Consider the following 27,492-nt stretch of genomic DNA (forward strand, 5'->3'; position numbering starts at 1 on the left):
TCATCCATAAACTCTGGCTGCGGGAACTGGTATACTCTCGGCATAGGAGCATAGACAGCCAGCGGTGCAGGAAATAAAATAGGCTGCTCCATGGGTGCATATACAGGTGGCTCTAACTCTGGCTCCATCTGTGGAATCTCTGGAATCTCAAACTGTGGCACAGGAACATGTGGCTCTAAGTCCTCCCACTGTGGAATGTCAACCATATCAGGAACATCAAATATCGGAAACTCCAAAGGTGGAAAGTCAGGTATCTCTGGCTCAAAATAAGGGAAATAATTAACAAAGTCAGATACCTCTACTGGAGGGGGTATCTCTGGTGCTGGTCCAGGTGGCAATGGTGGAGGTGGTGGTAATGGAGGAAAAATCTGCACTGATGCTGGGGCTAGTACTAGTGCTGCTACTGGGTCTGACTCAGTCCACACCGTAGATGACGACGAAGAAGCCATCTAATATACACCATAACAATAACATAAGAACAATCAAATCACAATCCTAAAACTCATAACTTCTAATCACATAAACAAACAACCCTAACATTTTTACTTCTATCCTATATGATCTTCCTATCTTATTTTAACCCTAATGTTCTTGTTTTCAAGGGTCAAAACCTATGCTATGATGCCAACTATACACCCTCCAAATCCGGGGTATAGATTTGGGGCATTATTAATATCAACTACGAACTAAACCTGCACAAGCGGAATATAAATATAATAGTTACCCCGAACTACTGCTACTCAGGATCTTTTAAGGTTAAGAGTTGAAAACAAGAACGACACACTAACTTTATTACAAACCCAAATAAAAACAATCTGTCTCAAGAACTCTCTTTGTTACAAAACTTTGTTCTATCTACATTCTCACCACACAACTTTTATTCAAACCAACATTACTACTTATCCTGTTACACCTGATCTGGTAACTCAAAGCTCTCTTCTGGGATAGGGATGAACACTCTTGGTATAAGAGGGTCCCGCTGCTTGACTCGCTTCTTGACTATGCAGGTTCTGATGGGTTTCATTCTCTACCTTAACTGTAAAACAATAGGAATAACAATAAAAGGGGATGAGCCAAAATTGCTCAACAAGCCTGCAACAATATATGTAGTGTAAAGAATAAATGAACCGATAATCTGTTAGTTTAAACAACCATCTGCTTCTGTATAGAATAATAATTTGCCATTGGTGGTGAGTGCCAAATGAACAAGACTGGAAACAAGAACTAACTATGCACTATAACCTGCTGATCAGTCAGGATACAGTGCGAATCTATACCCAACTGCATAGACCCGACCAAAATAAGGAGTACTCAGGCAAATACGACCTATTAATTAATGGTCTGGGTAAAACCCAGCCCGTATCATAACCATCCAGTCCAAAGCTTAGCATCCGGAATAATCGGAATGCTTTTGATGTATCCCAACACCAGGATATATCAGAGTATATGTAACAAGGGTAAAAGTATTGGAATATGAATAGGGGATTCAATAAATTGAGAGAAATCAAGAATCGAAATGAAATAGAAACAAGAATTATCAAAGTGTAACTGATATGGAAAATGGGGTATAATTCACTATTCTGAATTTATAATAGGGAAAAACTTGCCTTGCGCGTACTTTACCTGTTTCAACTCACCGCCTTCGGTTTCCTGCTTGATCGGCCTTGCTGATACTGAATCAATCATAGAAAGATAGTCGTTTAGAAAACTTACTACATACGCGTATCTCGAATTGATACTACGCAACCCTATCAATCTACCTATGCGTTTCTATCTGACTCGCATATATACACATATAATTATATAGCACGTAAGGTTCACATAATCATGTAAAGCACATAGCACATAAAGCACATAATTGATTTTGGACTCGTATTTATTTTTAGAATCGATACTAGACTCATACCTGTATTAACTAACCCTATTTGATTTTGTTATAATTTTTTCGGAATTTATTTGACTTGATTCTACCCCTAATAGGGCTTATAAATAATTAACTATCACAAGACCACTCTCTTTCGGAAGAAATTGTGATTTAAAATTATTTTTATTGGATTCGTTTCATTTTTCTGAGTCTAGGGATCTTTGTTTCACTCAAATTGGACTAACGGTTTAATTATTATGAATTAAACAAGATTTAATTAATTAATAATCAATTATAAATAATTAAATATAATTAATTAATTCTTAATTATATTTTTAAATGATTAATTAATAATTATTGTATCTTAAAATAATTAATCCCTAATTATTAGGATTAATTATAATTTATTACGACTATTTACAAATTATTATCACTTACTCTATTAGATCGATTATTTATAGATAACCGATCGATACAATTAACTGATACGCTATTTATCGAATAAATAGTTATTACTCGAATCATAATCTAACTCAACGAGCAACTACTCATATAAATACGAGCTACTCGCGATCCTCGCATAACTATCGAACTATTATTATTATTATAATTTATAGGATAAATAAATTAATTAATTATCAGTATTTAATTATTCGATACAAATAATCATTAGAACACTCTTCAAATAAATTAGTTATCGCTCGAATTCTAATTCCAACTTATCGAAACACTACTCATATAAATATGAGTTACTCGCAATATTCAACTAATTAACGAATTATTATTCATATTATTCGATTACTTTTAATCCTTATTTATTAATTAATTACCTAATTATTAATTAATTACCTAATTATTAATTAATTAAATAACTAATCAATAATAAGATAAATAATTAAATAACTAATTTTGAATTTCTAAATTAATAAAATAATTTAGAAATTATTAATAATAATTTTCAGAATTTAAATCTAATTTTTATTAGATTTTTAGAATTATTAAAATCTGATTTTGATTTTATAAAATAAAAGAAATTAATTAAAAAACCAGAAACAGAAAACAGAAACCGGGAATCGGGTTTTGAAGATCAAACCCGGGTCGAATTTCGGGTTGAAACCGGGTCGAACCCAGGTCCTCAAGAACAACCAAGCTGCCCAGAAAACCCGACGCCGGCGGGCTGTTTTCCGGAGACTCAATCTGGCTAATAATGCGATGCAACGACAAGATTAACCGGGGGTTTTCATTCCCCGGCCTTCCAGGAACACAACTCCACCATCCTGCTCCATCCCCGTTGCTTCCATCTTCTTCTCTGGCTAGAACCGCCATGACGGCGAGCTTCAATCCAGAATCCGGCAAAGTCGTTTTCGTTTAATCCGGAACCAAACTGTAATAACCCCAAAAATTTTCAACTTTTTGTAACCCTTGTGAATAGTGTTTTAGCTGAATGAAGAAACTTTTCATGCCACACTATGTAGGGGTTCTGTTATGGATATTCTGGGATTTTATTAGTACTATATGAAGTATATAAGTGTATGTAAATATCGTCAGAACCCAATTCCGAACACTTTGGTTTTTCCCGGAAATCCACAAGGTACGGAGAGAATTGAGTATAAGGTAACAAAATAAAAAGGATTTAAATTAAAGGATTATAATAGAGGATCATAAAAAGGAATATAATGTATTGAGAAAGGTTAAGGGAACCTAAGTAATAAGATCCCGGGTATGATCCTTCAAACGATAAACGAGAACGAAAGTTAAGCGAACCGTACAACAGATCAGCGGTCATTAGGCAAACGATTAGGGAGTTAATCAAAGGGTTTAAGGGGAGTGATGTCATCCAACCAATAGAAAGGAGACAAGGAAGGGAGGATGACATCATAGGGGTGACATAAGCATGACATGGAAGGAAGGAGGTGTGGGTGATTTAGGACCACACAAATGCAAGGACAAGGTGGTAATTTGCTAAATGGAAAACAAAAACAAGCCAACCAACTAGCAATTCATTTCATCAAAATCAAAAAATCAGCCAAGGCATTATTCTTCATATTAGCTCTCGGCTTTCTTCATTTTTCAAGGCCAAAATTTTCAAAAATCAAGATCAAAGCATCCTTAATTGGTAAGAAAATTCCCTAACCTTCTTTATGCTTAGTAATGGCTATATCATAAGTTTAAGCCACAAATTCTTTCTCTAGCTTCTTGATTTAATCATTGGAGAAGACAATGAATAGTGTTTTCAAGTTTTAACTTGAGTTTTTTTTCTTGTTTTCTTGAAGATCCAAGCTTTCTTAAGACTACTCCAAGCTTATTAAGGCTTCCTAGCTTCACCCACCAATCCAAGGAAGGTATACCACTTTCAAACCCTAGGTTCATATATATTATAAGGTGATTTTGATGAGTAAGATGTTATGGTATCTTGTTGTTATGTTTAGAGTTGAGATTTGGAATGGTGGTGAAATGAAATGATAATTTGGTGGTTTTGATTTAAAGAAACTTAAAGCATGATTAAAGTTAGGTTAAGCATATGGATGAATGAGTAATATTGAATTGTTTGGGATTGTTATGATGTGGTAAGGATGGGTGTTTGATGTGTGTGGATTTGAGGATGGTTTGTGATGATTGTGGGTAGTTTTAAAAATGGGAAATCGCGTAATCATAGCCGTCGTAATGTCCGATTTTCTTTGGACTGTTTTGTGCATAGCATTAGGACCCGAGAACCCCCTGCTAGATTGTGACCACTGCCATGTTTAGATAGCTCATGTTACGAGCTTCGTTTTGATATGTAGTTCGTTCGATTCCGATTTACGGTTTAGGAGAAACGACCGTTTCAAGTAACGGCGTTTCGCGAACGAAACTTTTTCCCTCGCCTTATTTTGGAATGTAGGTTAAAGACCAAAAAGGGTTAATTAATGTATGAAACATTTATGGTAAGTGTGTTAGGCAGTTGGTAAGTCATTCGCGAAGGAATCGCGTTAAAACTCGTAAAGGTCAAGTTATTAAAAATGGTGGAGCCGAGGGTACCCGAGTGACTTAAGCGAATCGGTGAGCGTAAAACTAGCATTAGAGTCTAAGTTAGTTAAAGCATAGACTTACAAGTGATTTTGGTTTAATTCCAACTTACTTGTTGTTTATAGGTTGCCAGACTCGTCCCGAGCCTTTCTCACCCCCAAGTCGCTCAGGCAAGTATTCTATCCGATACACTGTTGTTGTGATGTAAATGTATGTATATGCATTATCTTGTGATATTGCATGATTGTTATTTAGCAAATGTTGCGATATATTGTAGCATGTGATATGGTATATATGCATGCCTGTTTCATATTCTTGAAATTTATATCTGTTGGTTATTTGATAATACCTATGCTAGAGGATAGTTGTATCTTGCATATACCCTTAGTATAGGGACCCAAGGGTGAAAATATTTTCTAAAACCGGGAGTCGAGGATCCCGAGTAATCTTGTATATATGGATATGGATATATATATATATATATTTATATATATATATATATGATTATAGTTTTCCAAACTATTAATCGAATAAGGTTTATTCGATAACTTTAAACTTTATTTTATTAATGAATATTATTTTGAATATTCATTCGAGGACTTATGACTCCTTTTATTTATTTATTGAATATTATTTGAACATTCATTTGAGGATGTATGACTCCTTTATTTTATTTAATGAATATTATTTATAATATTCATTCGAGGTATTATGACTCAGCTTATTTTATTTATTGAATATTATTTGAATATTCATTTGAGGATCTATGACTCCGATTATTTGCTGAGATATATTCTTTATTTTATTAAAGAATAAGGTGTCGATAATCAAACTTATTTTTTGATTATTCAAATAAAGATATTACTTTCGTATAAGTATATCTTTGATTATTTGCTATTCATTTCAAGTATAAGTTTTAATACTTCTACTTCAATTATTTTATAAAGATTATTTTTTTATGGGAATATTATTTAAATAATAATATTCAGACATTTTCTAAATATTCTGGGGACTGATTTACTTCATTAAATCAGTTTTACTCCAAACACTCTTTAAAGTGTTTTCGAGTCTTTAAAATGATTTTCAAAAGTTAGAGCGGATCCCAAAACTATTTTTATATTTAAGATCTTCCTTTTAAAAAGGGGATTTAAATACTCGCTCAAAACCTGGGGGATCCGGCTCGGTGGTGTGTTTTATATTCGCAACAAGGTTGCTGTCTTGGTAAAAGAGTTTTTGATTACTTACCCAATATTCGGGAAGTAAAATTCTTGGAACAAGTTAATCCATTAACAGGCATCGCCTGGGAAATATCGGTGAGTTTTCCTTTCCAACTAGGTACGACTTCTTGGTGGAGCCGTATCAACAAGTTTCTACTTGGGGAAAGGGGGAAACGAGCTTTACGTTTCAGAGTCATGGATTTCATCTGAACTAGGAGTGGCGTAAGTGGCCGAGTAGCGCCGGCCCAGCCTTATTATATTGGCCCAAATGGCCTGGAAGTTCCGCTAAGGCGGTCCATTCCTTAGGAGTTCAGTGTTCGGTTGACAAGTAAATCCGACAGGTTCTCCTCTACATGTAGAAAATGGTGGGGTTGTACTACTACGACTGATCATCGTAAGTGGTCTTCCTGGCGCGGCAAACTCCCGTAATGAGTTCATCATCCAATTGGATAATTTCTGCAACACTACCCAGAGCACTTCGATAGAAAGGCTACAGTTGGGCGATTGTTGAGTGTTGGCAGGGTCAAGTTTTCAAAATGATGTTTTCATCAAATGAAGTATCTCGTAACTTCATTTTATTTTGATAATATTTTAAAGATTTAATCTATTCAAATCTTGCCTTATAGTCTCATCTATATGATGAACTTTTGAAGCTAATTTATAACTTGAACGGTGGTAGTTCAAGTAGTATTTGGGAAAGATATAAGTATATTGGGGTATCTTGTAACTTCATCTTTCAAACTTATATCTAATTAATAATTGTCTTATGAATGACAAAGATTTTCAGAAAAACGTTGAGACAAGGTTAGATATATGAGATCACCTTGCAACGATATTTTTATACAGTTATACACTGGGACTTTGTGTATATTATGCATGGAAGAGGACTTCCAATATTTTGAAAAGTATATATGTATATATACTGAATATTTTGCGACTTCATCGCATTAAGATATCAAACTTGGTTTATTTCTTTTGACCAAGACTTTCATGAGTATTATGAGTAGGCTCATATATTGTAAATCGTTATACATATTATTTTGGTGGGCTTGCTGCTCACCCTTGCTTTCTTCTTTCATCACACAACAACAGTTAGGAAAGATGGCCAGACTCCAGCAGACCCAGCGCAAGCGCGTGGGAAGCATCCCGCGTCTTCCCGATGATGTTGTGGCTGCTATAGCTGCAGAGGTAGATCTATTGGTAGATCAGGCATTCTATTTTTGAGAATCAATTATGTATAATTATAACTTGTGGCAGATAATGGCAATTAACTGTAAATTTTTCAAGTAATCATTTTGGGTTGTAATAACTTTTAAATTATGGATTCAAAGACTTGTACTTATTTAAATTTCATCTCTGAGACTATAACGGGTTGTGGTGTGTGTTAGTGTGGGGTCACAGCATAAGGTTATTTATTAATTAAGTGAAGTGATATTGTGGAAAGAAAGACCGTGACGACCCGGATCCCCGACCCCGGATCTGGGGGTGTTACAGAAATGGTATCAGAGCCAAGCGTTATAAACCTCAGAGATGATGGGACGTTAAGATAATAAGTTAACTAAGATAATAAGAACTCTTGCCAAGTTCATAGTCGGGCTACCTAACGTAGTACTGACAGTTAAAACCCTTATGGGAACCCTTATAAATATCGTGATAGGAGCGTAGTTCATTATCGTATATGGTAGCGGGACTCCGAACCCTGAGGTTGAGGAGCAACAGCGCGATGATGTTTTATTACTAATTGGAGATCGGATTGTGGATCCGATAGAGCGTCCTAACGCAGGACCGGATGATGTTGATATTAAGGATGTTGTCCTAGAAGGGATAGTTGCTGAGGAGGATCCCATGGAGGATCCTGACAAGAATGGATAAAGGACCACTGATGAATTGATGACCATGGTTAGGTCAACTACCAGAGGTAGGATTGGTCGATCACTACCGGAGGTTCGTTCAAGTTTGTAAAGATAGTAGCCCCCTTTAACGCGGCTTACTCGTAAGACTGAGAAGTTCGAATGGACAAAGAAATGCGAGAACAGCTTTCAAGAACTGAAGCAGAGGTTGGTGATGGCCCCTATGCTGGCATTGCCGGATGGAAAAAGGAGATTTTGTGATTTATAAGTGACACTTCGCATAAGGAATTAGGGTGCTTCTTAGCACAGCAAGATAATCGCGTCTGCGTCAAGACAATTAAGGTAATATGAAATTCGATATCCCCGCCCATGAGCTTAGGCTCGTGGCAATAGTTTTACCCTAAAGATTGGAGGCACTACTTGTATGGAGAGAAGTGCGAGAATTACCTAAGCCATAAGTGCTCTAGTACATTCTTACGTAGAAAGAGCTCAACATACGCCAGAGGAGGCGGTTAGAGCTAATCAAGAATTATGATTGGGAGATTCTTTATTATTCGGGGAAAGCCAATATGGTGGCTGATGCCCTTAGTAAAAAGGAGAGACTCAAGATGATAATGTCTTTTAGAGAGTTTATAAGAGATTTTGAGAAAATGGAAATAGTAGTGAAGGTAACCGGAGCCGGTACCGAAAAGCTGTTTGAGATAGCAATACAGCCCGAATTATTGGAAAAGATCATATTGTGCCAGAAAAAGTTATGAATGAAGGCAGAGAGCCAACAAATAGATAAGAGGTTAATACCGAGAAAGATGAGAAGGGAATAATGAGGTATTCCTACAGAATTTGGGTTCCAAATGTTCAAGAGCTTAAAGATGAGATCTTAGATGAAAGCTAGTTTGAGGAATAAGATTTAGAGCAAACCCTGAACGTGATAGTCAGGGAGGTCGCCATCAAGATAGAAGGAACCCATGACATAATGGAGTGGAAAATGAGGATTTTAAATTAAAAGATGACCCCAATTATGGGGAGTAGGATGAAACATCTCATACTAAGGAAACAAAAAGTCGAGCGAGATAAGGAGACCCGAGACGGTACTCCTATACGGAAATTCATGGACCTGTCTAAAGAGAACTTAGACTATTATCCCCAACCACCACCCTGAGGAGACAGTGCGGTGGGAAATTCTTTCAGGACCTTTAAATCGCTAAGCTCTCAGAGTTCCAAGGAACAAGCTGACCCAGTCGAGGCAAGAGCCTGGCTAAAGGAAATATAGGAATCATTTGAGATTCTAAATGATTGACGAATCACAAAAGACTGTTTTTATCACTTACCCTCCTAAGAGAGAGGCCACCCGCTGGTAAAAGGCCAAGGAAGGCACGGAACAAGAGATCATAATAAACTGATTTAAGTCCAGTCAATTGTTTTCGGGAAAGTAATTCCCAAAGATAAGGAGATAGTGTAAAAGCTTTAGAGTCAGAACAAAGGCAGACAAGTATGATAAATTATGAATCTAAGTTGTAAAAGTTATCAAGATTCGTTCTGAGGACACGAATCCAGAATGACGGGATGTTTGAAATCAATGCTTATGTTGTGTTAGTTCATGAAATAATGATAAGGAAGTTGGGTATGAGGAAACCCTAAAGACTCGTAGTAATAGAAATAGAAAAGTAAGTAATCGTCAGGATGAGGGTGATTCACCATGAGTTAAAAATTGATGGTTGAGGGCATAAGAGATACATATATATTATCCCCTGTAAGTTGGGAGGATTCGAAGAAACCTTGAGATAGTTCGAAGGATAAATAATGAGACGCGGATAGACTGAGGAGACAAGAAAGTAAGAAATCAAGAAAATTGGATGAAGGAAGTGACCTTCAAGAATGTGAAGTGTAAGACCGGTGGCTTGTCACCCAGAAAAGGGAGACGCCAGGTATGGGAGGTATCCCAACATTGAGGTGACTGTTGAGATAAACAACAAAAGTAAATAAGGAATTATTAAAAAGAAGTTCACGTTGAACACGACCAATATCTTCCAGAACATCCTTGTTATCGTTACCAAATTAGGCAAGACAAGCGGATAACCGTTGTTATCTTTTGGAGGCCATATGGATTGACCTCAATTTGAATAAGGATGCTATTATGAAATTAGGTATCGACTATCGAGGTGGGAATGATGAATAAGATAATCTGTCGAGGATATATGACTTGATTTATCCATGGATGGATGCAGGTACCTTTTAAAGGTGGAATTAAGGCTAGAACATCGGTAACTTAAAATGAATCCTAGGGGAATGCATAAAGGTTTGCATTTCACCCTTAATAGGGACGGTATGAGTTTTGACAGTATGATTTGGAAAGGGTTAAGGTAACAATAACCTTTAAGAATTCGTGGAGAAATTTTCAGAAGTATATAGACAATGGTTCTAGTAATAGTAAATGGTATTTTGATATGCCCTGTATCTAGGGAATACAGGAGGAACGATTCAAGGATAACCTTAGAGGTTTTACAAGGAGAAAGGTAATATTCAAAATTCTCAAGAATAGAAATGTTGATAAAGGAAATATGACGTAATTATGATGTTGCCAAGTGGGGCACATGTTAAACCACGAGAAAGTATGGATCGAACCAGTAAAGGTTGAAATTGTCAGGGCAATTAGGGCCTAGGATAAAAGATGTTCTAAGTATGATTGAGAGTCAGTCGTGACAGTGATTAACCTCTAAAGATTGAGGCAATAACTTATGGAAAAATGGTGATATTTTTTTTTTTTTTTTTACTCATCAGATTTTAAGGAAAGCATTTTCACATAAGCTGTGATTGAAATAAGGTAGAAAAATTTATTTGGAGATGGTTAAAGTGACATTGACTGTAAGGAAATTTTACTATCAGGAAAGGCCAAAGAGGTGGCCGACACTTTAAAGGTAAGAGGATAATTATAGGCGCTTGTGCCAAAAGAATACAATGATGATGGTTAAAACGGTGAAGGTTGTATTATGGTTTGGAAGATTGACATTCCTTCTGATGACTGTGCAATACCCAACCGTAATAGTAGTTCGGTAAAGGTTTAATTCGTGTAATCGCCAGGAGTGGGCTATCTATCTTAGAAGGTACCATCTTGAGAATGAGCCAGGACTATATTTCAAAAAGGACTAAACAAACCTTTGAGTTAAGTCTTCTATTGAAGGTATATGATTAAGAATGGTATTAACCTGCTATCGTTGCTTTGAGCAAAACTCTTCTGCAAATTTTATCTGCTTCATGTCATGTATGTATGTCAGAATCAGGAGTGTACTCCATGAATCATGAATGGTGATTATGTTATCTCCTTAGAAGGATTTGATACGACATGTATGGACTCCGTATGGTTAGCTATTAAGACTTCATGGAAAATGAAGAACTACAGTAGGTCAGTGGTGGACCTTAGTAAGGCAGCAATGATTCTGCGAGTAATGAGCTGATTACAACCGTGAGAGTTGTATTGGAATGGGTGTTGAGATTGAGTACCACTAATCGGGTCGTGGTAGTGTATAAGTCATCATTAATAGACTAATTAAGTAGAGTGTCTACATAGTGAATTATTATTCTTTCTTATCAATAGAGAGTCGTATTATTATACGAGGAAGGTTGCGGTGCAAGCATAGAATTCGAGTAACGATGATGTCTAGAATGAGATCCCAGATTCGATTTTCGATGTCGAGGGAGTTTCAAAGGTAATTGTGTATAAGCTCGAGGAAGGGCATGGGTCCATAGAATGATGGACGGGTTAGCGAAAATATTTAGGCACGTGAAATGCGATGCTATAATACTTGATGTTGATATAAATACATATGTGTTTTGTTCTCCTATGACAAACCTCTATAGTTCAGAGGTAGATTCCAAGCCAGATATTTTGTGGCAGTATATTTTTTTTTCATATATACAATTCTCTTCAGTTCGTTCTTTTCTCTTCTTTTCATTTCATGTAAGCTGAGAAGAACAACCCTTCCAGAAAGGGGAGGTATTGCCGAATGACTATCTATCTTTGTGATAGAAGCCTAGTAGGATACCACATGTTGTTTAATTGCTTGTCAAGTACTAAAGGCTGGCCACCTTCTGTACTAACTATGCAATAGAACAAGTGTTCATGATCTTAGTGATCTCTCAACAAATTCCTTTACTTCTATTTGATTGATCAAATTTTGGAAAATAGAAGCAACTGAAAAAGGAGTAATAAAGTGGTGGTAGTATGCGGAATGGGAGCACATTCGTGATACTAAGGTTGACGTGGTTATTAAAAGGTTATAGAATGCTAACGAGCAAAAGTATAACCAGTATAATATTAGGAACGGAAGGTAGTAGCGATTACGAACTGGAAAAGAATGGGTATTGAGAAGCAGAAGCTCTAATGTTAAAAGCAATAATGAAAGTCTGTGTAATAGACTTGAAAGAATTTGGAATGATCACTTAATTCGGATTGAGTTATCTTACGACAATAGATCATATGTCATTATCGAGATGTCGCCTTATGAGATCCTTGAGGGAAGACAATGTCGATCTCCCTTATGTTAGGATGAAGTTGTAGAGCGCAAGATGCTCGGACCCGCAGTAGTCCAAAGGACCAAGGATATGATAGATCTAATCAGAGGACGGCTGGTAGTAGCCCAAGATGGACATGATAAGTATGTTGATTTGACACGAAAGGATAAAGAGTATGAAATAAGGGACCTAGTAATGTTATAGGTATCCCTTGGAAAGGATTGATGAGGTTCGGAAAGAAAGGAAAGCTAAGTCTACAATTTGTTGGACCCTTGGATATATTAAGACGTTTGGGAAGTTAGCATATGAGCTAGCCCTAACCCAGAACATGTAGCTAGTCCTAACGCGTTTCACGTATCAATGTTAAGGAAGTGTAATTCAGATGCCAGATAAATAGGGGCATATGAGCGCATAGACATGCAACTAGACGTAACCTATATGGAGCAACCAGGAAGGGTTATAGAGTGAAAAGGAACAAGTGCTTAGGGGAAGGATTATCAAACTAGGCAGAGTTTGGTGGCAGGACCAAAATATGGGAAAATTTACTTGAGAGTTAGAAAGTGCAATACTAAGAAAGTATCCCTATTCATTTCTATCTGATTCCGGGACGGAATCCTTTTAAGGAGGGGAGACTGTAATAACCCCAAAAATTTTCAACTTTTTGTAACCCTTGTGAATAGTGTTTTAGCTGAATGAAGAAACTTTTCATGCCACACTATGTAGGGGTTCTGTTATGGATATTCTGGGATTTTATTAGTACTATATGAAGTATATAAGTGTATGTAAATATCGTCAGAACCCAATTCCGAACACTTTGGTTTTTCCCGGAAATCCACAAGGTACGGAGAGAATTGAGTATAAGGTAACAAAATAAAAAGGATTTAAATTAAAGGATTATAATAGAGGATCATAAAAAGGAATATAATGTATTGAGAAAGGTTAAGGGAACCTAAGTAATAAGATCCCGGGTATGATCCTTCAAACGATAAACGAGAACGAAAGTTAAGCGAACCGTACAACAGATCAGCGGTCATTAGGCAAACGATTAGGGAGTTAATCAAAGGGTTTAAGGGGAGTGATGTCATCCAACCAATAGAAAGGAGACAAGGAAGGGAGGATGACATCATAGGGGTGACATAAGCATGACATGGAAGGAAGGAGGTGTGGGTGATTTAGGACCACACAAATGCAAGGACAAGGTGGTAATTTGCTAAATGGAAAACAAAAACAAGCCAACCAACTAGCAATTCATTTCATCAAAATCAAAAAATCAGCCAAGGCATTATTCTTCATATTAGCTCTCGGCTTTCTTCATTTTTCAAGGCCAAAATTTTCAAAAATCAAGATCAAAGCATCCTTAATTGGTAAGAAAATTCCCTAACCTTCTTTATGCTTAGTAATGGCTATATCATAAGTTTAAGCCACAAATTCTTTCTCTAGCTTCTTGATTTAATCATTGGAGAAGACAATGAATAGTGTTTTCAAGTTTTAACTTGAGTTTTTTTTCTTGTTTTCTTGAAGATCCAAGCTTTCTTAAGACTACTCCAAGCTTATTAAGGCTTCCTAGCTTCACCCACCAATCCAAGGAAGGTATACCACTTTCAAACCCTAGGTTCATATATATTATAAGGTGATTTTGATGAGTAAGATGTTATGGTATCTTGTTGTTATGTTTAGAGTTGAGATTTGGAATGGTGGTGAAATGAAATGATAATTTGGTGGTTTTGATTTAAAGAAACTTAAAGCATGATTAAAGTTAGGTTAAGCATATGTATGAATGAGTAATATTGAATTGTTTGGGATTGTTATGATGTGGTAAGGATGGGTGTTTGATGTGTGTGGATTTGAGGATGGTTTGTGATGATTGTGGGTAGTTTTAAAAATGGGAAATCGCGTAATCATAGCCGTCGTAATGTCCGATTTTCTTTGGACTGTTTTGTGCATAGCATTAGGACCCGAGAACCCCCTGCTAGATTGTGACCACTGCCATGTTTAGATAGCTCATGTTACGAGCTTCGTTTTGATATGTAGTTCGTTCGATTCCGATTTACGGTTTAGGAGAAACGACCGTTTCAAGTAACGGCGTTTCGCGAACGAAACTTTTTCCCTCGCCTTATTTTGGAATGTAGGTTAAAGACCAAAAAGGGTTAATTAATGTATGAAACATTTATGGTAAGTGTGTTAGGCAGTTGGTAAGTCATTCGCGAAGGAATCGCGTTAAAACTCGTAAAGGTCAAGTTATTAAAAATGGTGGAGCCGAGGGTACCCGAGTGACTTAAGCGAATCGGTGAGCGTAAAACTAGCATTAGAGTCTAAGTTAGTTAAAGCATAGACTTACAAGTGATTTTGGTTTAATTCCAACTTACTTGTTGTTTATAGGTTGCCAGACTCGTCCCGAGCCTTTCTCACCCCCAAGTCGCTCAGGCAAGTATTCTATCCGATACACTGTTGTTGTGATGTAAATGTATGTATATGCATTATCTTGTGATATTGCATGATTGTTATTTAGCAAATGTTGCGATATATTGTAGCATGTGATATGGTATATATGCATGCCTGTTTCATATTCTTGAAATTTATATCTGTTGGTTATTTGATAATACCTATGCTAGAGGATAGTTGTATCTTGCATATACCCTTAGTATAGGGACCCAAGGGTGAAAATATTTTCTAAAACCGGGAGTCGAGGATCCCGAGTAATCTTGTATATATGGATATGGATATATATATATATATATATTTATATATATATATATATGATTATAGTTTTCCAAACTATTAATCGAATAAGGTTTATTCGATAACTTTAAACTTTATTTTATTAATGAATATTATTTTGAATATTCATTCGAGGACTTATGACTCCTTTTATTTATTTATTGAATATTATTTGAACATTCATTTGAGGATGTATGACTCCTTTATTTTATTTAATGAATATTATTTATAATATTCATTCGAGGTATTATGACTCAGCTTATTTTATTTATTGAATATTATTTGAATATTCATTTGAGGATCTATGACTCCGATTATTTGCTGAGATATATTCTTTATTTTATTAAAGAATAAGGTGTCGATAATCAAACTTATTTTTTGATTATTCAAATAAAGATATTACTTTCGTATAAGTATATCTTTGATTATTTGCTATTCATTTCAAGTATAAGTTTTAATACTTCTACTTCAATTATTTTATAAAGATTATTTTTTTATGGGAATATTATTTAAATAATAATATTCAGACATTTTCTAAATATTCTGGGGACTGATTTACTTCATTAAATCAGTTTTACTCCAAACACTCTTTAAAGTGTTTTCGAGTCTTTAAAATGATTTTCAAAAGTTAGAGCGGATCCCAAAACTATTTTTATATTTAAGATCTTCCTTTTAAAAAGGGGATTTAAATACTCGCTCAAAACCTGGGGGATCCGGCTCGGTGGTGTGTTTTATATTCGCAACAAGGTTGCTGTCTTGGTAAAAGAGTTTTTGATTACTTACCCAATATTCGGGAAGTAAAATTCTTGGAACAAGTTAATCCATTAACAGGCATCGCCTGGGAAATATCGGTGAGTTTTCCTTTCCAACTAGGTACGACTTCTTGGTGGAGCCGTATCAACAAGTTTCTACTTGGGGAAAGGGGGAAACGAGCTTTACGTTTCAGAGTCATGGATTTCATCTGAACTAGGAGTGGCGTAAGTGGCCGAGTAGCGCCGGCCCAGCCTTATTATATTGGCCCAAATGGCCTGGAAGTTCCGCTAAGGCGGTCCATTCCTTAGGAGTTCAGTGTTCGGTTGACAAGTAAATCCGACAGGTTCTCCTCTACATGTAGAAAATGGTGGGGTTGTACTACTACGACTGATCATCGTAAGTGGTCTTCCTGGCGCGGCAAACTCCCGTAATGAGTTCATCATCCAATTGGATAATTTCTGCAACACTACCCAGAGCACTTCGATAGAAAGGCTACGGTTGGGCGATTGTTGAGTGTTGGCAGGGTCAAGTTTTCAAAATGATGTTTTCATCAAATGAAGTATCTCGTAACTTCATTTTATTTTGATAATATTTTAAAGATTTAATCTATTCAAATCTTGCCTTATAGTCTCATCTATATGATGAACTTTTGAAGCTAATTTATAACTTGAACGGTGGTAGTTCAAGTAGTATTTGGGAAAGATATAAGTATATTGGGGTATCTTGTAACTTCATCTTTCAAACTTATATCTAATTAATAATTGTCTTATGAATGACAAAGATTTTCAGAAAAACGTTGAGACAAGGTTAGATATATGAGATCACCTTGCAACGATATTTTTATACAGTTATACACTGGGACTTTGTGTATATTATGCATGGAAGAGGACTTCCAATATTTTGAAAAGTATATATGTATATATACTGAATATTTTGCGACTTCATCGCATTAAGATATCAAACTTGGTTTATTTCTTTTGACCAAGACTTTCATGAGTATTATGAGTAGGCTCATATATTGTAAATCGTTATACATATTATTTTGGTGGGCTTGCTGCTCACCCTTGCTTTCTTCTTTCATCACACAACAACAGTTAGGAAAGATGGCCAGACTCCAGCAGACCCAGCGCAAGCGCGTGGGAAGCATCCCGCGTCTTCCCGATGATGTTGTGGCTGCTATAGCTGCAGAGGTAGATCTATTGGTAGATCAGGCATTCTATTTTTGAGAATCAATTATGTATAATTATAACTTGTGGCAGATAATGGCAATTAACTGTAAATTTTTCAAGTAATCATTTTGGGTTGTAATAACTTTTAAATTATGGATTCAAAGACTTGTACTTATTTAAATTTCATCTCTGAGACTATAACGGGTTGTGGTGTGTGTTAGTGTGGGGTCACAGCATAAGGTTATTTATTAATTAAGTGAAGTGATATTGTGGAAAGAAAGACCGTGACGACCCGGATCCCCGACCCCGGATCTGGGGGTGTTACACAAACAACGCGATTCTTATGCCAAATTAAAGTTACAGAGTTCTATAATCACTTCCCAACATCAAACACAAGCAAGAACATCTATAAATCTTAAAAAAACGAAATCAAAAATAGTAAAACTCAAGAACTCAACATATCGTGTTAGATATATTTGATAATGTCATGGCTAATATGTTTTATGTTTAGCTTTCAGATCTTATTTGAACAGGATAAATCAGTACTTAACTGTTGATCAGTACTTATACTGGAAGTCAGTACTTAAGGATATCAGTACTTATGTTATCAGGAGATAATCATCAGAAGATAGATATCAGAACTTAAGTGCTGAAGGACAATCAGATAAGGACAGTAGCTGATTAAAGGAAAGAAGATCAAGATAAACATAAGAAGAGATATGCATGAAGAAGGAATTCCGTAAAGAATGGAATACTTGGAAGAAAAGATATCTGATTGATATATTTTAGGAAGAAGAATTATATTCCATATCAATTAGCGATTATCTTATAACTGTGTAGTATATAAACACAGACATAGGGTTTACACTATAAGTGTTATCATTATTAGAGAAGATTATTCATTGTAACCCTAGTAGCTCTCGTGATATTTGTTCATCACTGAGAGGTAACAGTTTCATACTGTAACAGAGTTTATTGTTTCAATAAAGTTTGTTTTCTGTTACTTAAGTTCTTAAAGTTTGATTTGAGTGTACTATACACTGTATTCACCCCCTCTACAGTGTGTGTGTGACCTAACAATTGGTATCAGAGCCTATCTGTTAACATACATACAGTTAAAGATCCAAACACAATCATGTCGGGCACAGAAACTCCAACTAAGCCTACCAAAACTGAGAAATCACTAAAGACACAAATTCAGAGTCGGTATGAGACCATCAGAGTTCCCATACTGAGACCATCTGAATATCCCATATGGAAGGTAAGGATGACCATGTTCCTGGAAGCAACAGATCCAGAATACCTTGATAAAATCAAGGAAGGCCCTCACAAACCAACCAAGCCTGCTGTTGCAGTTGCAGGTGAAGCAGCAAAGACCGTACTAAAAGAGAAGAGTGATTATACTGCTGAAGACATAGCATCAATTGTTAAGGATGCTAAGGTACGACACTTACTGCATAGTGCCATTGATAATGTAATGTCAAACAGGGTAATCAACTGCAAGACTGCTAAGGAGATATGGGATGCTCTGGAAACAAGGTGTCAGGGAACTGACACAATTAAGAAGAACAGGAAGACAATACTCACTCAAGAGTATGAACACTTTGACTCAAAGACTAATGAGTCATTGAATGATTTATATGATAGATTTGTCAAACTTTTGAATGATTTGTCATTGGTTGATAAAGAGTATTATCTTGAAGATTCAAACCTTAAGTTCCTGTTAGCTCTTCCTGAATGCTGGGATTTGAAGGCAACGACAATAAGAGACAATTACAATCTTGATGAAACAACTCTTGACGAAATCTATGGAATGCTCAAGACTCATGAGCTGGAGATGGAACAAAGAAGCAAGAGGATAGGAGGAAAGTCAAGGACAGTTGCTCTTAAGGCTGAAGAAGAATTCCCCAAAGCAGCTTCCTCAAAGAAAGACAAGGGTAAAGCTCTTTTCATAAAGTCTGATACTGAGTCATCAAGTTCTGAGAGTAATGATGACTCAGATACTGAAAGTTTGCCTGAGACTGATGCTGATGAAGAGATGATGAAGCTGTGTGCTCTTATGGTGAAAGGAATCACAAAGATTGCATACAGGAAGTTCAGGAAGGGAAAGAAGTTTTCCAGGAAAGGCATAAGTTCTGATAAGAAGAATTTCAGAAGATCTGAAGGCAGAGGAGGAAAGTCTGACAGAGGAGATTACACCAATGTTAAATGCTATAACTGTGGTGAAAAAGGCCACATATCTCCTGACTGAAAGAAGGTAAAGGGTGACAAAGGCAAGGCTCTTGTCACAAAGCAGAAAAGCAGGACAGACACCTCAGACTCTGAAAGTGAAGAAAACTATGCATTGATGGCAAATGCTGATAAAGAAAGTGTTGAGAGCAGTTCTGAAGCTGCTGAAACAAAGGTACCTCAGACTACTTATGCTTTTCATACTGATGATATTAATGAGTTGAGAAGATATCTTAAAACCATGTTTGTTAGTTATAGAGATCAAACTTTAACATGTGAAAGATTAACAACTGAAAATCTTGCATTTAAGAAAAGAAATGATTTCTTAGAAAAAGAGTTAGTCATGTTCCATCAAACTCAGAAGGATAGAGATGATACTTTTTATGTTAGGAATGAAGTGCTAAAATTAAACGAATCTCTAAAAACTGAGTTAGAAAAGGAAAGAGAGATTATCAGGACTTGGACTAACTCTGGCAAAACAACTCAAAATTTGCTAAGTAGTGGAAACTGGAAAGAGGGCTTAGGTTATGGAGAAGATAAGAAAGATAAAGGAACTGAAGAAATTAAGTCTGTTGATAAGCAAAAGCCAAAGTTAAAACCTGTTAAGTTTGTAACTGTAAAGTATGAAAATGAAAAATCAGAAGTTACAAAGGAATCAACTTCTGACAAACTAAAACAGGAAAAGACAGCTGAAGTGAACATAGGCTTAATGACAAAGAAGCAGCTTAAGCATAAACTGAAAGATGTCAAGAATGCAAACAAGGTAAAATCACCTAGGAAAAATAGGAATGGAAAGGAAGGTGTGAATAAAAGCAATGATTATAAACCTGTTCCTGATGCTCCTAGGAAAACATGTCATAACTGTGGAAGTTCTAACCATCTGGCTTCTTTTTGCAGGAAGAATAAGAATATTAACTCATTACCTTCAAAATCAGGAGTTAAGAGTCAGTCTGTTAGATACAAACCATAAAATCCTTGTTTTCATTGTGGTAGTTTATGGCATTCCATTTATACTTGTAAGGAATATCATAGTTTGTACTATGATTATTATCAAATAAAGCCTTCTTTGAAGAAAGTTTCCATTGTTCCTTCTAGTGTAAATTCTGATTCAAAGTCTGATAGTGTAAGTTCTGATAAGAAAAATGTTAACATAAACTCTGATGCTAAATCCGCTGCATATGTTAACAAACTTAATAAGGCCAAAGGATCCAAGCAAGTCTGGGTCCTTAAAATTAATAATTAGTGGTCTTTGTGATTGCAGGGCAACAGGAAAAATATTCTAGTTCTGGACAGTGGATGTTCAGGACATATGACTGGAAATAAGCCCTGCTATCAGACTTTATGGAGAAAGCTGGCCCAAGTGTTTCTTATGGAGATGGCAACATTGGAAAAACATTGGGATATGGAAATATCAATCTTGGAAATGTCATAATTAAACAAGTAGCTCTAGTCTCAGGACTTAAACACAAACTACTGACTATAAGTCAAATCTGTGACAGAGGTTATCATGTTGATTTCTTTGAAGAACACTGTGAAATTGTAAGTAAATCTAAAGGCAAAGTTGTTCTGAAAGGATACAGGCGTGGTAACATTTATGAAGCTAAGCTTTCAACAAGTACTGATGGTTCTGCAATCTGTCTGATGAGTAGAGCATCAATTGAAGAAAGCTGGAATTGGCACAAGAAACTCTCTCATTTAAATTTCAACAATATAAATGAACTGGTCAAGAAAGATCTTGTGAGAGGATTGCCAAACACAGTATTTGCTCCTGATGGTCTTTGTGATTCATGTCAGAAAGCCAAACAAAGAAAATCTTCATTCAAGAGCAAGACTGAATCATCAATTCTTTAGCCTTATCATCTAATACATGTTGATCTATTTGGTCCAGTAAATGTCATGTCTATTGCAAAGAAGAAGTATGCGTTGGTCATAGTGGATGAGTTCACCAGATACACATGGGTGTATTTCTTGCATACAAAAAGTGAAACTGCATCAACCTTGATTGATCATATCAAACATCTGGATAAAATGGTCAAAGATTATGTGAAAGTCATAAGGAGTGATAATGGCACTGAGTTCAAAAATTTGATAATGGAAGAGTTCTGCAAAAACCATGGAATTAAGCAGGAATTTTCTGCTCCTGGAACTCCACAGCAAAATGGAGTTATTGAAAGGAAGAATATAACTCTCATTGAAGCTGCACGTGCAATGCTTGAAGAAGCAAAGCTTCCAACCTATTTTTGGGCTGAAGCAGTGCAGACTGCTTGTTTTACTCAAAATGCAACACTCATTAACACGCATGGAAAAACACCATATGAGATGGTGAAGAAAAAGAAGCCAAATCTGAAATATTTTCATGTATTTAGATGCAAGTGTTTTGTTCTCAAGACTCATCCTGAACAGCTATCAAAGTTTGATCTAAAAGCTGATGAAGGAATCTTTGTTGGATATCCACTTTCCAAAAAAGCCTTCAGAGTCTATAACTTGAGAACAAAAGTGGTCATGGAATCTATCAATGTCTCTTTTGATGACAAAAAGATTACTGGTCTTGAAGATTTCATTGACCATGATCAGCTGAGATTTGAAAATGAAGACTCAAATTCTGATACAGAAAATCCTGATAATCTAAGTCCTGATACTGTAAACTCTGATGGATTAAACTCTGATGTTATTGAAACTGTGGAGACTACGTCAAAAGAAGATGCACATATGCAGGGGGAGCATACTCAAGATCCTACCACATCTCAAGAAACATCAGAACATGCATCTGGCTCTTCAAGTTCTGATTCGTCAAGTTCTGATAAGCCAAGTTCTGATAGTACTGAAAATCTAAATACTGAAGAATCCAACTCAGAGAGCATAGTTTCAGGGGGAGCATCAGAAAATGAAAATGAAAATAGCATGGATCATGAGGGAGCATCCAGTTCTAGAGAAAACCTTCCATCTGCAAGGAAGTGGACAAAATCACATACACCTGATTTGATAATTGGAAATCCTGATGCAGGTGTCAGAACTAGAACAGGTACTTCAAATGAATGTCTTTACAATTCTTTTCTCTCTCAGACTGAGCCAAAGAAAGTGGAAGAAGCTCTTCAAGATGCTGATTGGGTGCAAGCAATGCAGGAAGAGTTGAATGAATTTGAAAGAAACAAAGTCTGGACCCTAGTGCCAAGACCAAAGAATAGATCTGTTGTTGGTACAAAGTGGGTATTCAGAAACAAAACTGACAGTGATAACATAATTACAAGGAATAAGGCAAGGCTGGTTGCAAAAGGATATTCTCAACAGGAGGGAATTGATTATGATGAAACATTTGCACCAGTCGCTAGGTTAGAAGCCATAAGGATATTCTTGGCTTATGCTGCTCACAAAAAGTTTACTGTCTTTCAAATGGATGTGAAAAGTGCTTTTCTCAATGGAGAATTGAAGGATGAGGTATATGTTGAACAACCTCCAGGTTTTGTAGATACCAAACATCCAGATTATGTCTACAGGCTTGATAAAGCACTTTATGGACTTAAGCAAGCTCCTAGAGCATGTTATGAGACTTTAGCTCAGTTTCTTCTGGAAAGTGGATTCAACAGAGGGACAATAGACAAAACACTGTTCTACCTCAACCATGGAAAGGACTTACTTCTGGTCCAGATTTATGTTGATGATATCATTTTTGGATCTACAAATGACAAACTTTGCAAAAAGTTTGCCAAGCTAATGCAGTCAAGATATCAGATGAGTATGATGGGGGAACTTAGCTATTTTCTGGGCCTTCAAGTCAAGCAGAATGAGGAAGGCACTTTTATTTGTCAAACCAAGTACACTAGAAACTTGCTGAAGAAATTTGGAATGCAAGATTGTTCAAGTGCATCCACTCCAATGGCCACTGCGACAAAACTGGATAAGGATACCGGTAAATCAGTAGATATTACTGACTACAGAGGTATGATTAGCTCTCTACTCTATCTAACTGCTAGTAGACCTGATATCATGTATGCTACCTGTCTTTGTGCAAGATTTCAAGCAGATCCAAGAGAACCTCACTTAACAGCTGTAAAAAGAATCTTTAAGTATCTTAAAGGAACAGCTGCTCTAGGATTATGGTATCCTAGAGAATCAGATTTTAAACTAATAGGTTACTCAGATGCAGATTTTGCAGGTTGCAAAATTGACAGGAAAAACACAAGTGGAAGCTGCCAATTTCTTGGAGGCAGATTGGTTTCTTGGTACAGCAAGAAACAAAAGTCAATTTCCACATCAACTGCAGAAGCAGAGTATATTGCTGCAGGAAGCTGTTGTGCACAAATTCTTTGGATGAAGAATCAGTTACTGGATTATGGGTTAACATATTTCAAAATACCTATTTACTGTGATAATCAAAGTGCTATTGCTATGACAGGTAATCCAGTTCAACACTCAATGACAAAGCACATCAGCATCAGGTACCACTTCATCAGGGAACATGTGGATGAAGGTACAGTGGAATTGCATTTTGTTCCCACAGATCAACAACTAGCAGATATCTTCACAAAACCACTGTGTGAAGCTACTTTTATAAGATTGGTAAATGAACTTGGAATGGTTTCAGGTTCTTTCTCTAAATCTGCTTAGTTTTGTTCTGTGTTATCAGACTTTATGCTCAGTATTTACAGAATTAATCTCATTGTGTATTCTGTGCTTAATTGATAAATGTCTTTAAGTACTGACTATTGTCTGATATATGTTTCTAAACTCTGATAAGTGATATGTCTGTTCAAGTACCTATTCAATCCTATGAGGATAACTGTGCTAGATACTGACCTAGTAGTCTTCAATAAACAAATGATTCCATGTAAGAAGTAATTATTTCAGTGGAAACCCTATGACACAAGCAAATTCTGATAATTGAGCTTAGTTAAGTTTACTTTGTATATCTTATTACTAAGTCACAAATTAGAATAATGCTACTCATCTGTTAAGTTCTGATACTAGTAAAACTGTTGAATGTACTAAGTGCTGATAAACCTCACTTATCAAAAGAAAAAGCAAAAAGATCAAAGAATAAAATCAGGTACTCCTTTGAGATCTAGAGTAAAAATGTGGAAGGGACGACCCAAGTGCATTGCTGGTATTAAGTAGATATGCATTAGAAAAGCAAAATATTTTCTTGGTGACTTTTCACACTCTATGATTACTGGAGAAATACTCTGATAATAGCATAAATTCTGATAAACAGTCGTGACTCACTTACACTGAGAAGCCACTGTAAAATAGAATTTCAAAAGATGCATAAAATTAGCACAAAACAGTTGAGGTGGACTCAAGCATGAACTCATTCATCAGTAGGTTTCAGGACAATGACAGCTCTTTAGCAAAATTTTAGTTATGCCTTATTTCTAAGATGTACTGAAGTGCATCAGACTTTACTCTTTGTCTGTTATTTAGCTTAATGCACACACTAATCACTCCATCTGAATGATGAAAATTTCTATGGTGGTCTATGTTATTTTAGATAAATAGTCATTATGTCATTACTGCACAAATTCTGAGGACAAGTTCTAGTTACATGTTCTGATGCTTAAGTTCTGACGTCTATAACTCAGAACTTGTATGAAGAGTTATTAAGATGGGCATTCCTTTTTCGAGTTAAGAAATTATGTTCTGATGACTGTTAAGTTCTGGTATAGGTCTAAGTTCTGATTTCTCAGTCTAATCCTTTACTTGGCTTATCTGTGAATAAAATTTGATAACAGTCTCAGTTCGAACTAGAATATGTTGAAGTGGAAGATTAATAGTCACTATGATTAGGATTAATGGTATTCGTCCTTGAACAATCCACTGTTTCTTGTTTCTTGTGCGTTTTAAACCATGATTCCTCTTTCCAATGAATGTTATTCTTTTTTCAAAGTCTAGGGAGACGAGGTAGAATTAATTCTACCTGTCAGCATTCAATTTCTTTGCGTCTCCTGGCATTCTCTTGCCTATATAAGCAGTCACTTCACATCAGTCTTTCCATCAAATCTTCTCACACACTTATCTTCATACTTCTTCTTTCAAAAACACAATGGTCAGATACAACATGTTTTTGAACTACCAAAACTTCAATATGGAGCTAAGCTGTGCCGAGTGGCAGCAGGAATGGCATGTCACAGCCATTCCTGAGGAGATATGGGACTCTGTCCCACAGGAGGTACTGACACACCTTCTGTTCTTCTATATGGACTACCATCGCCATCTTGAGCGATTGGAGGAGGAAAGGCTGGAAGCTCTCCGCCAGCAAGAGCGAATCATCAGACTCGCCATTCTGTTTGTCGAGAGTAGGAAGAAGAAGATGACTTAATCTCATCTTCTTCCTGTTTTTCTTCATCATCAGCTTTGTCAGACTTCTTAGCTAGGACTAAGGCTGTTGATGTTAGGTTTAGAAGCTTAGGGAAAATCTTGTATAAGTATTGATGTAATTTCCATTTCATAAATTTATTGTCTTGATATATTAATGAAAGTTGTTTTTACTTCAAGATTTTGTCTCTGAGTTATTTTATCTTGTGTTGATAAATCCTGATTGATATTCTGATGACCATATAAATTTTGTTTTATATTAAGTTCTGATTCATTTTCACCACTTACTTATCTAATTTTTCTTGGTCATTTTCATGTGATGTATTTTCAGAATATCAATGATGCAGTGAAAAATAATTCAATCAGTGATAACGGTTTAAATTTTGAATTAAAACTGTTTCTCTTGATAAATGGAACGGTTTTTCCTTGAAACTAGGCAAATGGGTAAGTAATGATTCCTGTTTTCTCGAGCTCAGTAACTGTCCGTTATTACTGCATGTCTGACAGGTGTCCAACGGTAACATTTTTATTCAGAGTATAAGTACAACAGAGAGAAGATTTATTTAATCTTTTATTTTCTTCATATTTTATCTCTCTCCTTACTTTTACTCTCTTTCTCTTTATTTCTCACGTTGGTTTTTCCTACAGACATTATCTCAAACACCTAACAGGCATACTTGAATCTCATTTTTTTACATGGCACCAAAGGATTTAATCATTGATGGAGCTAAGTTTGTCCCCAACAACTATGTTGCAGTTCTTGATCACACTGAAGCTCCATCTGAATTGCACTTTGTGCAAGATCTTCTTGCACATAGTGAGGTTGGGTATGCATTAACACAGCCTGAATTCTTTTCAAGCCAACAAGTTCTTAGGTTTTGGAGGACTGGACTATTTGATGATGGTGGTCAACGTGGAACTCCCAGTATTATCTTCTAAGTGGGTGATTCATCCTTTGTAGTCACTCCTGGTACAGTAGCAGGGCTTTACATCTTCCAGAAGATTGTACTTTCTCAATTCCAGAGGACTCAGCCCTTCGGGAGTTAATGGCTGAATTGGGATATGAAAAGAGTCTGACGAAACTTGGACAGTTGAAACGGGCTAATATCAGAAGAGAATGGAGTTTCTTCTTTGATTGCATCACAAAAGCTTTTGGGAACAAATGTTCAAATTTTGATGCTATCCCAATTCTGAGTCAGCACATAGGGTATGCTATTATTCATCAAACTCATTTTGATTTTGCAACTGCTTTAATTGGTTTTATTGGGGATAGGATGACAGAGGATCGAGATGTTGTTTATTTTGCTAGATTCTGTCAACTTATTTACACTTACTGTACTGATGAACCTCATTTAGTCAGCACTCAAACCCCACCTTTTAAGGTTGCAAAACGATACTTTAATGACCTGGTAAATGCTGATACTAAGAAAAAAGTGGTTAGACGATTACAGATTCCTAAGTCTGTAAAACAGATCCTGGTAAATGCTGATCCTGATACTTATAGATCTGTTTACTCTGATGTCCAACCAACTCCAAACACCCAAAATCCATCAACCTCAGTACCTACCTCTCATTCTACTCAACCTACCCTCAGAACATATCTCAAATCCTATCTCTCAACTTCACAGACTGCTCGACCTTCATCTTCAGCACCTACTGTGAAGCCTTCATTTTCCAAGCCAAAGAGGACAAAGAATGTTCCTCAAACATCTCAAAAGAGAAGGAGGATTGCATTGAGAGATGAATCTGATTCTGAGGAACAGGTTTCTTCTAGAGAACCTGTTGTTTCTGAAGCTGAGAAAGAGATTTCTTAGAAGGATTCTGAAATTGGGGGTTTTAGGCTTCTTAAGAGGCTTAGACGAATGACA

This window comes from Apium graveolens, chromosome 9, assembly GCF_009905375.1.
Source record: "Apium graveolens cultivar Ventura chromosome 9, ASM990537v1, whole genome shotgun sequence".
Taxonomy (NCBI): Eukaryota; Viridiplantae; Streptophyta; class Magnoliopsida; order Apiales; family Apiaceae; genus Apium; species Apium graveolens.